Genomic DNA, 6,253 nt, shown 5'->3' with positions numbered 1-6,253 from the left:
AAATACACACTATACACTGTTAATGTGGTAAATGACTATTCTAGGTGGAAGAGTCTGGTTTCTAATGAAATATCTCCATAGGTGTATAGAGGCCCATTTCCATCAACTATCACTCCAGTGTTCTAATGGTACATTGTGTTTGCTAATCGCCTTAGAAGACTAATATCTGATTAGAAAACCCTTGTGCAATTATGTTAGCACAGCTGAAAACAGTTATGCTGGTCATATAAGCTATACAACTGGCCTTCCTTTGAGATTGAAGTTTGAAGAACAAAATTAATACTTCAAATATTAATCATTATTTCTAACCTTGTCAATGTCTTGACTATATTTTCTATTCAATTTTCAATTCATTTGATAAATAAAAGTGAGTTTTCATGGAAGACACGAAATTGTCTGGATGACCCTAAACTTTTGAACGGTATTCAATATCTTGACTTGTTTACATTGCAGCAACTTTTCCAACTTTCACTATAGGGAAACAGCTTAACCTCAATTATTATTTTTCCTCTACATCCCTCCTTCAGTCTCTAGTCTGGCTCAGTTTCTTAAACCCTCTTATTTATGCTAGTAATATATTGATTGTCTGTTACAGAGGCTTCAGTTAGAGTTTCTTGAAAAATGCATCCTATCGGGTGTTATAAACTCGTTGTTACGTGTTTATGAACTATAGAAATGCTAAATAAGGGTTAATTTTGTGTACATATATAGACATATGCACGCATGTTTTTCAAAATTGGATAGGGTAGCTGCAAAATTCAAAGTTGAACATTTGCGATGTACTCGATGGCCGTCCTTCGACGAGACCTGCTTCCATATCTATTTAGCATTAAGTGCTCTTCACTGTCAGCGAGGAAGGGTTTTCTCCCCCTACACGCAGGAGCAGGTCAAACTGATGGAATGAAGTTCCCCGTGGGCACAGGGTCCATTAAGGATGTGTTTGCCCTGAGGAAGTAAAGAGTTCTTTGAAAATATATTGAGGGTTTCAAGTTGCCTTCATGAACTTTCTGACATTTCAATATAATGCCTCTGGGGAAGTTTTGGACCGACTGAACTTTCAATTCAAAGAAATGCCCTAAGAGTGCCATTTCACTTTCCTATGACGTAAACGGTTCGTGAGAAATTCTGCTTTCAGTTTGATAGTGGGGTGTCTATCTGATGTGGTCATTCACTTGTTGGCTGTACAGTAAGAAACGAGAACCGACATCCTGCCACCTTCACTTCCATGCAGTGCTTTTGCCCTCACTGTTACTTCCTCCAAATGACCTTTGACCAGAATACAAATCTTCCGTGACGCTTCAGAGGAGTAATTCCCCGGCTCTGGCTTCAAACGATGATGACGAGTGAAACTGCTTTCTATACCTGGGTGACCCCCGACTTTTCCTCTAACGCCACAATAAGATCTTTTGTGTTGTTGTTGGGATTGAAATATCTTGAGCATCCACTGGATGGATTGTCATCACATTTGATAGAGACATTTACTTCTAATTTTGGATTCTTTGTCAGGACACTTGATAGATCAAATGATGCCACAATCAGGTTAAACTTTTAATTCGTCCTTTATTACACCATCAGCCTCAGCTTGCTATTGTTTTTGCCTTAAATACCCTGAATATTATGTGTTCACCACATCTTTGAATATTTACCTCACATATTTGCTTTCTCTTTCTTGCTTTGGAACTCTTCGTAATCTGTATCGGGTCTTTTGCCCCGTTGGGCCCTAAATCCAATGACGAAAAACCTACAAAGACGTGCAGTTCTCTTCCGCCTTGAAGAGCACGTCAGCATCTTTGAGCTCATTGTTGTCTTCTAGCCTCTGTGCTCTTTTGGTTCACTCTCACAGCTCTCATCAATGAAGTGGTCGTGACGTTACCTTTGACTGTCCCCATGGCTTGTGGACATTTTCATCGTTGCCATCTCGGAATATTTTGTGGCCAAACAAGACCTAGCTTATTGTTTTGACACCAGTGCTCCATCTCTGCACGCCTCCATATTTAAACTCTCACACAAGCTCTCTCTCCCGTCTGGGACCCTCAAATCCCTCTGTTAGTTGGGTATTATTGTCTGCAATGGCTGCCTGCTTCAGACCAGTCACATGGTGGTCAGGTAACAGGGCTCAGGTTGCTTTGAGCTATTGATATTGGCTTTAATCAATAGTGTACAGAGGGTGTTTCCTCAGAACATCAGTAAATATAGTAGTGTCTTTGTCTTGTCGCATACACCGCCGGTGCATGAACAGTTAATGAATGGTTGAAAACACTGTTTAATTGTCATTATATTTAGTGTTTCATTCATGTCAATTGTTTTATAAAGCATTCACCAACAGCCAGGTTTATAACTATTAAACAATGCATTAAACAAATGCATGTTACGGTTTAAAGATGTGTCTGTATGTTGCAGTAAATAGGGAGGCTGAAATGAAGTGCTGCCACCCACTCCGTTTGTTTATTAAAAAGCTGTAATGGTGCAAAGATGGGACAAACCTAATGGGGTTTTGCTAATATCTCAACACAAGGATTCATTGCTTTCAATATTATCCACAAGCGTAAGATTGAGGCGCTAATTACATTTAGCTGATAATATTAATTGCAAATGAAGCAGCCATGTGTTCTTTTGTCGATGGATAAGATAAGAAAAATGATGCGTGGAGATTATATCTGTTGGTTTGCAGCAGTCATGAGTCCACAGTGACTCTGAGAATGTGTCTCTGTGATATCAATATTCGGCCTTTCTGTGAAGATGCGTCTGCACCTTGTTGTTGAAGGACTCTGCTGAGGTTAGAGGAAACGCCTCCATCCACTGTGTCACCTTGCTCATCTGTAGGAGTGTCAACAGCCAACAGTTACACTTTATTCTTATTCATCATCACATTGGAAAGTCACACTGTCGCCTCAAGTGCACCGTGTAGTCAGAGTCAGACAGTGATTAGTGATTACTCATAAGGTTATTATAGTTTAACACGTGGAGAAGATTGTGATACTGATCTTCAGTTTTATCAATAATAATATTTTCCCACCATCTAGCCATCAAAAGTCATTGACAAGTCAGAACATATAACTGACAACTCCCATAAATAATACGGCTAGTTAAATAATTCAAATAGTAGTAAAAACAAGTATAAACCCGACTTTTCTTTTAACCTTCAACTGCGTGGCTATCTTCCTGAAACACCACTCAGACTCAGCGACCCAGCTAGAGACAAGTAGCGTTCGCCGGCTGTTTAAGTTTAAGTTTCAGCTCCTGTTACAAAGGTTTGATATGTTTTATTATGCTATATCTGTTAGGCCTGGTAAAAGGCTCAATGTGTTAAGCGGACCTGCATACACGTATCTCGTTATTATAAAATGTGCAAAAAACAGTTTTCACTTTGGCATTATGGGTTTTTGTGTGTAGAATGTTGAGGAAAATAATGAATTTAATCCATTTTGGAATAAGGCTGTAACATAACAAAATGTGGAAAAAATTAAGCGCTGTGAATACTTTATGGATGCACTGTATGAGAAAATGCTAAAATTATCAAGGTAAAGACAAATAGAGGTGTTAAATAAATTTAGTTTTAATCATTTTTTAATCATTTTTAATGACGCCTAAACTTTTTTTTAAATTGGATTTTTAACCTTTTACAGCCTTTACCAAAATACTTTTTAAGGCCTTTATTACCACATGAATAGAGTATTTTTGTGCGGATGCTAAAGCTCTGTCACGGGTTGTGCTGCTTGCAAAACAGGAAACATGATCCTTCTTCAGTGACACTCGGTTTAATGAGAGATGCTGGCGATAGCCATCAAGAATCCACTGGTCGTGGCTTCCACTTTCAATCAATCATTTGGTATGTCTGTCATCGGAGGCCACGGGGAACCAGAAAAGGGACTTTACTCAGAACGGGCATGATACTGGGACTACTTTACATTTAGATGCAAGGTAGTTCCCAGTATAATTTGCATTATTTTTTCATTATATTTCTCTTACTGTTTCCCCTGAATTGGATATTTGTTCATCCTTCAGATCCCCGATGTGTTAATTGTGCTTGTGAAAGCTACCAGCACTCATGTTACTCATTACCACATCAGTGAACGTGAACTTTTCTTCCGTCCTCCATGAGGTGACCATCGGTTTGTCTATTAACAGGGACACACAGAGTTTCATGCATCACTGAGTTGCTGTTGTCAGACACCATGACCTGACCACAGGCTGATCCCTTGTATTTTACAGTCATCAAGCTTAAAGTATGTGCATGTGCACACAGGATGGGAAAGAGAGCGTCTCTGTGCGTCTCTGTGTGTCTCTGTGTGTCTCTGTGTTCGTGTCAGAGACAGAAAATCTAGATGTGGGAAAGTGTGAGTTCATAAATGGATTGACAGAAAAGCAGTTTCATGCTGTCTCTCTTTTAGATTTTAAGGGAACCTGTACTTTATATTTCAAATATATTCTTCTGTTTGATTTATTTGTCTGGCTTCATTATCAGCATATTGTATTCCTACAACTCCTCAGCTCATGATGCTGATGATGGAATGATCTCCCGTCGGGGAATAAAAATATTGCTGTTTGTATTCCTCGCTTTCTCTAAAACTGAGCTGTGTTGCTATTGAGGGACTGGACAGCACTATTCTTGTTTCTTTCCATCGGGACTTCCTGTTGTTGCCACCCCATTAGGCAGCAGATTGCAGCGATGTAAGCCTATAGGTTTCCCCCAGGCTCTACTTTATCACATGATGGGTCGAGCCCATAATCGTCTTAGCAGTCTTTTGTCTGCACACGCGCTATCTGTCACAGCTCCGGTCTGGCAAGGCTGGAAATATATTGTGTGATACTGTTCCACAAATGACGACTATGGCTGTTTGAGAGGCTGTTCAGTTGTGATTTTAATAAACTGTTCAATACAATTATCAATGTTATGAAAGAAGTATTTTCGGTTAACGACAGGAGCTGGTATGTAATAAAGAAAGAAATAAGAAACATGTGACCTTCATCACTGGCGTGTTTCTGGATATTTGTAATGTTGGCATTATTTACCGGTATTATAATTTAATTATTAACAGAGATGTAAACTAGTTGAACATGTTTATCTGTGAAGACCAGCAGAGACACGATCAGCAGACGCGTTCCCTCGTTGTGGGAGTTGACTGGTAAGACTGGTAAATCTTCAGTGGATCAACCTCAGGAAACAATGGTTTCAACAATCTAAGTTTTCTAAATTTGACTGAACATAAATGATTTAGATTTAAAAACAACATTGATCCAAAGGCAAATTTGTATAATGATTATAAATATTGAATATTATACTGTGGTTCAGTATGTCTGGAGTTGAGAGCATTGGTCATCTCCCTCCTGTTAAACTAGATAAACATCGTGTTAGTGGAACCAGCAGCTTCAAAACAACTTAGAACACAATCGTGTAACCACACGGCTGCTCCCCTTATTAATAACTATGTATTAAACAACGTGTCATACACTGACAGGTGTATTAGTTGTTGTAGATCTCTTTGACTCCACTGTTGACAACGAGTGCAGGCCTTTAACAATCTACAAGAAGTTCCCAAATCTTTAAAATGCCTTCTCAGCATGATCTGTGTTTTTACGAACTCACAACCAGTTCCTGTTTTAGAAACGGGTTTCGATGCATCCTTACAGGTTTTCAAATCCACGTTTCACTTTTAGTAAAAGTGTTAGCCAATTAATAAACAAACTAACACAAAATAAACATAAAATAAACAACATGACTAAATCAAACAAATAAAAAGAAAAGGCAAAGCACAGGCCGAAAAGTTAAAGGTGGAACTGGACAAGAACAACCGGCTGGAGGCCATTTTAAAACAAGCGTTGGACAAAACGAAGAGCCTGGCTGAGACGCATCCAGCCAGCAGACAGAAGTCGAGCTGCTGCACTCAACAGTCGAAGAGATGCAAGAACAACTGGCCAGTGAAGATCTGAGCTGGCAGACTCAAGTCCAACATGGCCGACAACATGGCCCTTAAAGACGTCTGTCTCGAAATGAGAAAAAAAGAGCAAAGGCGTCTTCGGCCAAAAGATGGCCGACAGAAAGACCGAAGTGGAGAAAGTGATCAGGAAAATGCAAGGAGGAGGAGAAAAAGAAGGAGGAGGAAAAGAAGGAGGAGGAAAAGGTGAAAACAAACAAACAGGAAAAGCCCAAATCACAAAAAGACACCTTCCCTCCTCCATCTCCCTCCCTTCCATCCCCTCCCCCCTTTCCCCACAGACGCATGGCGACACAGTGGCTGCAAAGATGAAGTGG

Source organism: Pseudoliparis swirei, chromosome 8 (genome assembly GCF_029220125.1).
Source record: "Pseudoliparis swirei isolate HS2019 ecotype Mariana Trench chromosome 8, NWPU_hadal_v1, whole genome shotgun sequence".
Classification (NCBI taxonomy): Eukaryota; Metazoa; Chordata; class Actinopteri; order Perciformes; family Liparidae; genus Pseudoliparis; species Pseudoliparis swirei.
The sequence above is the reverse complement of the archived record's forward strand: the minus strand, read 5'-3'. Positions refer to the sequence as shown.